The sequence below is a fragment of the Protopterus annectens genome, chromosome 5.part1 (genome assembly GCF_019279795.1).
Source record: "Protopterus annectens isolate FY-2018-M chromosome 5.part1, PAN1.0, whole genome shotgun sequence".
NCBI lineage: Eukaryota > Metazoa > Chordata > Ceratodontiformes > Protopteridae > Protopterus > Protopterus annectens.
The window spans coordinates 158193802-158204745 of record NC_056736.1 but is presented as its reverse complement, the minus strand read 5'-3'; the positions used below and the strand labels follow the sequence as shown (position 1 = coordinate 158204745).

The window sequence follows — 10944 nt, the reverse complement described above, 5'->3', positions numbered from 1 at the left end:
TCTGAACATTGTTAACTTTGTCATTATTCATGTTTGGAGCTTTTCTCCCCGGGCCTCTACTGAAAATGGTCATATATCCAGCTAGACTAGCCCAGTCAACAAATGTAAAATAAATAAAAATAAATGTTCTCTCCAGTGATCATGACAGAGTGCTCATAGCACAACCAGTCATCTCCATTGATATGTTACCTTGTCTGACAGTCACATACTATACAATAACTGTGTGATACTATGAGTATATCTACACAGAAGGTATTAACAGCCATATGTATTGTATTATGTACATATGCGGTTAATGTTCATGATATGACTGTATTGTCTTTGGTGTGTACATACATTGATATGCCCTTATCTGGTGTACATTACCATGTTTCACTTGTCCACTTCCCCTTTCTTCATTCCTATCATTCATGTCTGTGGCCCTTTTCAATACACACACTTTCCCAGACTAGTGTATTTATAATGTTATAAGACATAGTGGGGAATGTGCCATACACAGTTTACAGGAACTGATGTTCTATACAGCATATACCAATATAATGTAAATTTGGGGTCAAGACAACTGTAAAATTCTTCTGAAGCCATATTCATGAATATTTTTAAATGTGTGTTTCTGAGCTCATCCTGTTTTTCAAACAATTTTGTTTGAAATTATACTGCTTCATATGATTGAACAATAATTATTTTAATACCATGGACATCCAGGTTTGTTTTTCCTAAAGTTGGTGCTATGGATACTGGAGGTGAGAAATAAAAAGTTGTATTGTATGTATCATCCATTGCATACATTTGTGTTGTAGTATTCACACTTTTAAATTCCATGAGTAGTTGTGGTTCAATTAAAAGAATATTTATTATGACTGCTAAGAAAAAAATATCCGTAACATGAATACAAATCCTGATCTGCTTGTACTTTTCTTTAGAACTTACTGCATTAATTCAATGAGCCACTCAGAAAGTTACATGACAAGTGTATTTTCTGCGCTCAGTACTAACCAGAGTGTTAACTGAAATGCACTGCCAACACTCTCATTTGCATGACCAATGGCTAAGTCTTTGTACATGCAAAATACATTTTTGAGTTTTTTCTTGGGAAGTTCAGTGACATTCAATGATAGCCACTGCTGATAGCTACTGACATGCAATACAAAGTGTTACACAAAAACTTATAGACAAAAACATGAATCGTGATTTTTTCTCTCAAGTTTGTGATCTTATAACATTAAAATATTGATTTTAGGGATCCCCTCTTTCATGCATACATCACCCTCCCTAGATTTGAACCTTGAGACCATGGAATTACCAGGAAGGATTGATATAATTAACAGTGTGTGTCACATTAATATCATTTAATGTGATGTGGAGAAGATAAAGCACATGTACTGAGCTGTAATTCTGACATTTTGTGTTTACAGAAAATATATATACATTTTGTCATCACACTTGTCATTTGTTCTTTCACATTAGAAGTTTTGATGAACATTATTCTTACATAAAGTAAGATAGTGAAACATTTGAAAGTATAAACAAATGTCTGCAAGACAACACTGTCTTCTTTTCATTTTTAAGTAGATTACTTCATTTTGTTCCCATTGTAATATGACTGTGTTATATTTTGCAATGAGTTGGACATTTTTATCTGTGTGCATTGCATATAATCGATATCCCTTACAGACACTTTCTACTCAGAGGCACATTATTCTCTAACAATATTTTACAAAAGGGAATTATCTTCAACAATATTTTACAAAAGAAGTTATAAAGGTTATCTTGTAAGTCAGTAAATGTACACGAAGCCTTGGTCAGTAAGTCTATTCTCTCTGGCACCCTCTGTATGTGCACTTCCCATTTGCATAAGTGATAGACTTTTCTTGAATGTAGACTACTGCTAATGAACCACACTTGCAGGGCATTACCCAGCCCCAGTTCTGAATACTCACTCTTGTAGTGCTCAAACGTGTGCAAGGCATATTGTAGGTCTTATCACCATATTTACCTGCCCAACACCTAAACAGATTGAGTGATTCAGGAATGATAATGAGGTGTCACCTTATTTACACATTCTCCATTCACATAGGCCATTTAAACAGAACCTGGGTCAGGGAACTTCCATCATCCTAGGGAAGACTGCTTGGCTTCTCAAGTATTGCCAGAAAAAAAAAAAAAAACTGTTGATGCTATCTGTTCGAACTGCTGCATTTATGTCCATTTTGGAAAACTGTCTTACAATTTCTGCCAAGGTATGTTATGTTCTATATAGCAAATGCTTACAGAATTATTTCATTATTTATGTTTTATTGCTAAAATGTGTGTTATTTACACTTTGTCAAGTTGGGTTTTCAATTAAGTTTTAACACTGCTATTGCAGTGTTCCTTTACTTCAGTTTCATAGGTTTCTGGTAACATTTTCTGATGATGTTGATACATGTTATATGAGCTGAGAATTTTATGCAGGTTAAAGTACTGGTAAGGAAAATATTAAATGCTAACACTGCTGTTCTGTGTCCCTTATACCATTTTTTCAGTTCTGATGTGTTTCTTCATTGCCATACTGTTGGTGGGAAGGCATGAAGGTTTTACAGCTGTTGCTTAGAGCTTCATAATCAGATTTATGTCATTTTATTAACATTTCTAAATAGTGATGCCTACATAATATTATTTTCTTTTTCTGCCTAGCACTAGATCAGCTTATAACTATATAAACCCAGTTGTGTTTTGTCTAATTATTTAACCTCACTACAGGGATATGTCTGTGTAAAAACTGAAACACACCACCAGAGGCTACTAAAAATTATGCTCTTCAGAATAAAATAAAAACTTGAATTGTTAGGACTTAAAATGCGACACAAAACAATAAAACAAAGCCCTTGTTAATTTGTATATGATACGCACTTTTGGCTAAAAGCCTTCCTCAGAGCATAAAGAATCAGGTTCCACAGGGCTAAGATAAATGAATGAAACACCAATCATGTGGCTAAATTCAAGCCAACACCTTTTTTAAAGCAATGCGTTCAAAGCCAATCAGAGACCTTGAAGGAAACACACCTCCAAGTTGCCAAATAAAGACAACTTCCTTGAAAAAACAGCACATACAAGCCTAAGGCAGCATTGTCAACACTAATCAATGTTGATGTTACTACAAGTCTTTCTCCCCCAGTAAATACGTTGGGTTTATATAACTACTTAGGGCTTGCGTAAATAACATCAGTCCTTTTTAAATGAAACTTAAAAAAAATCTAGTAGTTCCATAGCTGAGACAATCATTAATTAATTTCTCTTAGTTCAAACTGTCAAGCAAAATAAGGGACATAAAGACATAGTGGAAATTGACTTCTTGTGCTTATAACAGACTCCATGGGGTTACTGGTTCAGCATCTGGTATTCACAGGTGGTCTCTCATCCAAGTACTAACCAGGCCCAACCCTGCTTAGCTTCCAAGACCAGATGAGATTGGGTGCATTCAAGGTGGAATGGCCATAAAAGCAAAATCTGCTTCTTTGTGAAATAGATACATACCAAGCTAGAACAGCTTTTTTACCATTAGCCCATGTTACTAATCCATTGTTCATTTACCCATTATTAATTGCAAAGGCACATATAGATGTCATCAGTTCCTCTTGGTGAGAACTTCCCAAAGGGCAAAATTGTTCAAAATCCATTCCATAAAGAAAAATGTGCAGTCATTAGTTATTTATCTCAACACAGACTTTCTATGCCTTGAATTATCCTTCAACTACTAAAGGGACTTAAAGAATGCCAACATCAAGGATGTGATTTTCTTTGTTCCTCAGTGCTTAATACTTCACTTATATCCGTACAACATCCTTATATTGAAAATTATTTTCTTTAAGGTTAAGGTAAACTTCACATTCTTTTGCTAGTAGACCAACTACAGAGACCCCTTGTGTACTTGTCAACATTTGGATATGCGCCTTGCCTTTAAAATCAGTTTAAGTGGTACAACTGTATTCAGGCCCAGAGGGCAATCTGCTCGGAGATTGATAATCCAGTTCACCTTGCATATTTCAGTCCTGTTGTTTATATCTCCACCTCTAGGACCTTCAAAGACACTATCAATGGCTTTAAATATAAAGGAATGTAGGGGATACTGAATGGCATGATTTGCCAAAGAGTTTTTTGTGATCCTTATGCTGGATATCTCTCAGATGGCACAACGCTCTGTCCTTGAATTGTTGGTTGGTTTTGCCTACATAACAAGAAGAACACTTTAAACAAGTAGCTAAGTAAACAATATGTTTACTATTACAGGTAGCACTGCGTGAAACATGACATTCCAGTCCTGTAATGGGATGTTTGAATAAATTGCTGGTATCTATCACAGGGCAGGCTTTAAACCTGCTACATTTAAAAGTTCCTTTCTTATTGATAAAACTTTTTTCTAGAGAAACCATTGTTTGTACGTAGTAACCTTTTCAAGTTCTTTTTGTTTTTGAAAATGAATTTTGGCCTCTTTCCCACTATTTCTTTCAATTTTTCATCTTGGGTCAACACTGGCCAAAACTTCTTGACAATGTTACATATATGCCTCAAATTATTACTATATGTGAGCATGAGACCAAGGGTTTGCTTTCCTTTGAAACTGTCATTGGACGGCCTCTGTGCTTTCCTGTTACAATAATAGGGTTGTTCTTTTCCTTTTTTTAAGTTTTCTGTTGATTCTGGTTTCATTGAGATGTCTTTAGTTGCATAACCTCTCTCCTTTTAATGACACTCCAATTTAACCTTTTCACATTCATAATCTGTATCTTTAGTACACAGTCTTGAGATTCGTATGGCTTGATTCTCCATTATTTTCTTAAAAACATGTCCAGGATGCATGCTGGTCCTGTGTAAATAGTGGTTCCTCCATGTTTCTTTCCTATGGACTGATGTCTCTATGCCAGATCCAGTTCTATCTTCACATCTAAGAAATCAATCGTTTCTTTGACTGTGAACTTAAGAAAGTCAGTACAGTGGTTCAAATAATCTGTGAATAGCATCAATTGTGAATCAACACCTTTCCATAATATAAAGATGTCCACAAAATGTCCATTGAATTTCAAGTGTTCATTCCATGTTTTTCTGTCAGAAAGTACATGCTCTTGCTCCCATTGTGCTAATACAAGGTTCGAGTCACTGTTCGCACAAGGGGTCCCTATGACTACCCCCAAGCATTGCCAAAAGTATTCCTTCCCATAGATAAAAACATTGTTTTCAAGAATAAGCTCCAAAAGCGTACATATTAGATCAATATTCACATTCATATCTCTCAGAACCACTGTATTCCTGATGGCTTCAGCCCCATAGGTACTGGAAATAACTGTGAAGAGACTACTGATGTCCATGGTTGCCAACAGCATCTCTGAGTAGTTTTTATTACTGTTCATGATGGAATATAGTGTGCTAAGAAAGTTACCTGTGTCCTTCAATACCATGGTAGCTTATGCTAACAATTTCTTCAATTGTTCCTCAACATATATGGATAGGGGTTCTGTGATCCATCCCCTACCTGCTACAATGGGGCGAAGTGGTGGATTTTGTCTATCCTTATGGATCTTTGGTAAGCCACTTTTAGTTGGTATAGTTGGATTAGTGACTTCAAAAAAGTTGTATATTTCCTTAGTTAACTGACCAGTCATCAACAACTCAAAGAGATCATCTTTCACATTTGAGACCATTTTATTTAGATCACTTTTGCTGATCTGTGTATAGGTTCATGCATCATTCAGCATTTCTTTCATTCGCTCCTGATACCATGAGGAGTCCATCATAACTATGGTTCCTCCCTTATCTGCTGGTTTGATCACTATGTCTTCTGTATTCCTTAGATCATTCAGTACCTGTCTTTCAGGTGCTGTTAGATTATGGAAGTGTGTAAAACAATCACTTCCTTGTCTCAAGCTTCCTATTTCATTTTCACAGAGCTGAATAAATAAATTTACAGCTAAATGATTGACTGGTACAAAATTACTGGGTTTCTTATATGTGTTAGTTCTTCTTCCTTGTTCATTCCGAAAGATATTATTCAAAGTGACATTTCACCCTAAATATCTGACACCCAATGCAAACTCACTTAAGTTCGAACACAATGATGGTATAAATGTGTGACCTGTATTTAATAGCTGAATTTGGTCTCTATTCAGTTCCAACTGTGATATATTTATTACTAGTGCAGTATTACTTAATTCTTTGGGTTTTTTCCTTTTCCTTTCTTGGCTCATGGATCTGGGGTTTGTGTACAAGTTCTGCTTGAGAAAAAAACGGTAAATTGTGAACTATGGGTTGATAGGCGGCTCCCTCTTTAGGTCTGGTTCCTATGGCTAAGACAGTTTCTGTAAACTCTCTACCATTTATATTATTTGTTTCTATACTTAATGTTAAGTTTCTTTCAACATTTAGATGGGTGGATGGTATATTTGCTGTTTCAGCACTGTTGTTTCTATCCTGGACCCCTGTTGATTTTTCTGCGGCCACTGTTTCTTTAATGGCTGATTGATGCAGCTTGGCTTTATTAGAAGATTGTTTAGATGTAAAATTTGTCCTTATTTCTCTCTGCAATTCAAAAATATGTCCTTGCTTAAAATCCTGTATGTCTCTAAATAGCTTATGAATCTCTTGTTCTTTTAATTTGCTGTCATATACATTCAAATTAAACTTCAAATTCTCCAATTTACTTAGACTGCCATCCGACGATTCCATCTGTTCTAGTTCTAATTGCTTGGTTTTAAGGTGTTTAGCTATACTCACATCTTCTGGTTTGAAATATTCAATTAACAACCTTCTATGCTTAAAGCTTGTTTCTAGATTAACGCCTTGCCATTTTGCCAGCAGTTCTGGATGACTATTTCCATAGCTAGGCATGCATTTAACTCTCATTCCCCCAGGAATCACCCTACAGTGCATACTTGCTTCAAGATGGAACCTCTGCCACTGCAATGTTTTCAGGTGGTATTTTACAGTACTTTTACAGAAACCCCAGATCCATGAGCCAAGAAAGGAAAAGGAAAAAAAAAACAATAAATTAAGTAATACTACACTAGTAATAAATATATCTTGGTTGGAACTGAACAGAGACCAAATTCAGCTATTAAACAAAGGTCTCACATTTATACCATCATTGTGTTTGAAATTAAGTGAGTTTGCATTAGATGTTAGATACTTTGGGAGAAATGTCACCCTGAAGAATATCTCTGGGAATGAACAAGGAAGAAGAACTAACACATATTATAAAAAACTCCAGTTTTACTCCGTAGCATATCGCCTACTCCGAGGTGATCTCTGCCTAACATATAAAGCTATGTCAAACCCAGAGCTGTTGGACATGCTACACCTAAATAAATCCCAACCCCTCCAAGCTACATGCTCTAGGGACCTAAACCTTGTCACCATAATAAACAGGACATGCTGGAGGGCTAGATTCCTGTCCCAGAGACTTCCCATACTCTGGAACAAGCTACCCATCTGTGTCAAGCAAAGTTCTTCATTAACAATCTTCAAGAAAAATCTTGATGAGTGGATGGGAAATCGGAAATACACCCCGGGGATCACTTCTGTGTCTCTCCTCGACAGTGGCACAGGAAATAACTTTCTTGGGTGGCGTAAGCCAGGGAACCTTGTTGGCTAGGCTTACATAGGCCCTTGGGCCAATAGCCTAGTACCTACCTACGAACCTATATAAGAAACCCAGTAATGTTGTACCAGTCAATCTTCCAGCTTTAGATTTATTTATTCGGCTCTGTGAAAATTAAATAGGAAGCTTGAGACAAGGAAGTGATTGTTTTACACACTTCAATAATCTAACAGCACCTGAAAGACAGGCACCGAATGATCTAAGGAATAGAAACGGCATAGTGGTCAAACCAGCAGATAAGGGAGGAACCATAGTTTTGATGGATTCCCCATGGTATCAGGATGAAATGAAAGAAATGCTGAATGATGCATGAACCTATACACAGATCAGCAAAAGTGATCTGAATAAAATGGTCTCAAGTGTGAAAGACGATCTCTTCGAGTTTCTGATGACTGGTCAGTTAACTAAGGAAATATACAACTTTTATGAAGTTACTAATCCAACTTTTCCAACTAACAGTAGCTTACTGAAGATCCATAAGGATAGACAAAATCCACCATTTTGCCCCATTGTAGCAGGTAGGGGATGGATCACAGAACCCCTATCCATATATGTTGAGGAACAATTGAAGAAACTGTTACCACAAGCTACCATGGTATTGAGGGACACAGGCAGCTTTCTTAGCACACTATATTCCATCATGAACAGTAATGAAAACTACTGGGAGTTGCTGTTGGTAACCATGGACATCAGTAGCCTCGTCACAGTTATTCCCAATAAGTACGGGGTTGAAGCCATCAGGAATACAGTGTTTTCGAGAGATATGAATGTGAATATTGATCTAATATGTACACTTTTTGAAATTATTCTTGAAAACTATGGGAAGGAACACTTTTGTCAATGCTGAGGGTTAGCCATAGGGACCCCTTGTGTGAACAGTTACTCAAACCTTGTATTAGCACAATTTTAGCAAGAGCATGCACTTTCTGACAGAAATACATGGAAAGAACACTTGATATTCAATGGACGTTTTGTGGATGACATCTTTATATTGTGGAAAGGTGTTGATTCACAATTGATGCTATTCACAGATTATTTGAACCACTCTACTGACTTTCTTAAGTTCACAGTTGATAGTTTCAAAGAAATAATTGATTTCTTAGATGTGAAGATAGAACTGGACCTGGCATCTGGCACAGAGACATCAATCCATAGGAAAGAAACATGGAGGAACCATTATTTACACAGGAACAGCATGCATCCTGGACATGTTTTAAAGAACATAATGGAGAATCAAGCCATATGCATCTCAAGACTGTGTACTAAAGACAATGATTATCAATGCAAAAAGGTTAAATTGGAGTGTCATTTAAAGGAGAGAGGTTATGCAACTAAAGACATCTCAATGAAATCAGAATCAACAGAAAACTTTAAAAAAGGAAAAGGACAACCCTATTTTTCTAACAGGAAAGCACAGAGGACATCCAATTACGGTTCCAAAGGACAGCAAACCCTTGGTCTCATGCTCACATATAGTAATGATTCGAGGCATATATGTAACATTGTCAAGAAGTTTTGGCCAGTCTTGACCCAAGATGAAAAATTGAAAGAAATAGTGGGAGGGAGGCCAAAATAATTTTTTAAAAACAAACAGAACTTGAAAAGGTTATTATGTATGAAAGATGGTTTCTCTAGAAAAAGTTCTATCAGTAGGAAAGGAACTTTTAAATGTGGCAGGTGTAAAGCCTGCCCTATGATAGATACCAGTAATTTATTCAAACATCCCATCACGGGACTGGAATATCATTTTTATGCAGTGCTACCTATAATAGTAAACATATGTTTTACTTAGCTACTTGTTTAAAGTGTTCTGCTTGTTATGTAGGCAAAACCAACCAACAATTCAAGGACAGAGTGTTGTGCCATCTGAGAGATATCCAGCATAAGGATCATAAAAACTCTTTTGCAAATCATGTCATTCAGTATCTCATACATTTCTTCATATTTACAGCCACTGATAGTGTCTTTGAAGGTCCTAGAGGTGGATATATAAGCAACAGGACTGAAATATGTGAGGTGAACTGGATTATCAATCTCCGAGCTGATCGCCCTCTGGGCCTGGATGCAGTTGTACCACTTAAACCGATTTTAAAGGCAAGGCGCATATCCAAATGTTGGCAAGTGCACAAGGGGTCTCTGTACTTGGTCTACTAGCAAAGGAATGTAAAGTTTATCTTAACCTTAAAGAAAAGAATTTTCAATATAAGGATGCTGTGTGGAGATAAGTGAAGTATTAAGCACTGAGGACCAAAGAAAATCACATCCTTGATGTTGGTATTCTTTAAGTCCCTTTAGTAGTTGAAAGATGGCTCATGGCACAGAAAGTCTGTGTTGAGATAAACAACTAGTGACTGCACATTTATCTTTATGCAATGGATTTTGAACAATTATGCCCTTTGGAAGTACTCAGCAAGAGGAACTGATGACATCTATATGTGGCTTTGCCATTAATAATGTGAAAATGAACAATGGAATAGCAACATGGGCTAATGGTATAAAAGTTGTTCTAGCTTGGTATGTATCTATTTCACAGAGAAGCAGATTTTCCTTGTACGGCCATACCACCTTGAATGCGCCCAATCTTGTCTGATCTCAGAAGCTAAGCAGGGTTGGTCCTGGTTAGTAGTTGGATGGAAGACCACCTTTGAATACCAGATGCTGAACCAATAACCCCATGGAGTCTATTATCAGCACAAGAAATCAATGTCCACTGTCTTTATGCCCCTTATTTTGCTTGACAGTTTGAACCAAGAGAAATTAATTAATGACTGTCTCAGCTATGGAACTACTAGATTTTTTTGTTAAGTTTCATTTAAAAGGACTGATGTTATTTACATAAGCGCTAAGTAGTTATATAAACCCAAAGTATTTACTGTGGAAGAAAGAACTGTAGTAACATCAACATTGATTAGTGTTGACAAGGCTGCCTTTGCTTGTTATGTGTTGTTTTTTCAAGGAAATTGTCTTTATTTGGCAACTTGGAGGTGTGTTTCCTTCAAGGTCTCTGATTGGCTGTGAACTCATTGCTTTGAAAAAAGGTGTTGGCTTGAATTTAGCCACATGATTGGTGTTTCATTCATTTATCTTAGCTCTGTGGAACCTGATTCTTTATGATCTGACGAAGGCTTTTAGCCGAAAGCTCTTATCATATACAAATTGACAAGGGCTTTGTTTTATTGTTTTAAGTCTCATTTTAAGTCCTAACAATTAAAGTTTGTATTTTGTTCTAAAAAGCATAATTTTTGTAGAATGTGGTGGTGTGCTTCAGTTTTTACACAGACTTTTGCTTAGTTTTTGAAACCACCTTTGGCAGT

The 10944-nt window shown here is 36.4% G+C and overlaps 2 pseudogenes; one reads left to right on the top strand and one right to left on the bottom strand.

Annotated features, from left to right (window-relative positions):
* Nucleotides 1-3363: 3363 nt before the first annotated feature.
* LOC122803662 lies at nt 3364-3482 on the bottom strand (annotated as a pseudogene).
* A 6696-nt stretch (nt 3483-10178) lies between these two features.
* LOC122803670 lies at nt 10179-10297 on the top strand (annotated as a pseudogene).
* The last annotated feature ends 647 nt before the right edge of the window (nt 10298-10944 follow it).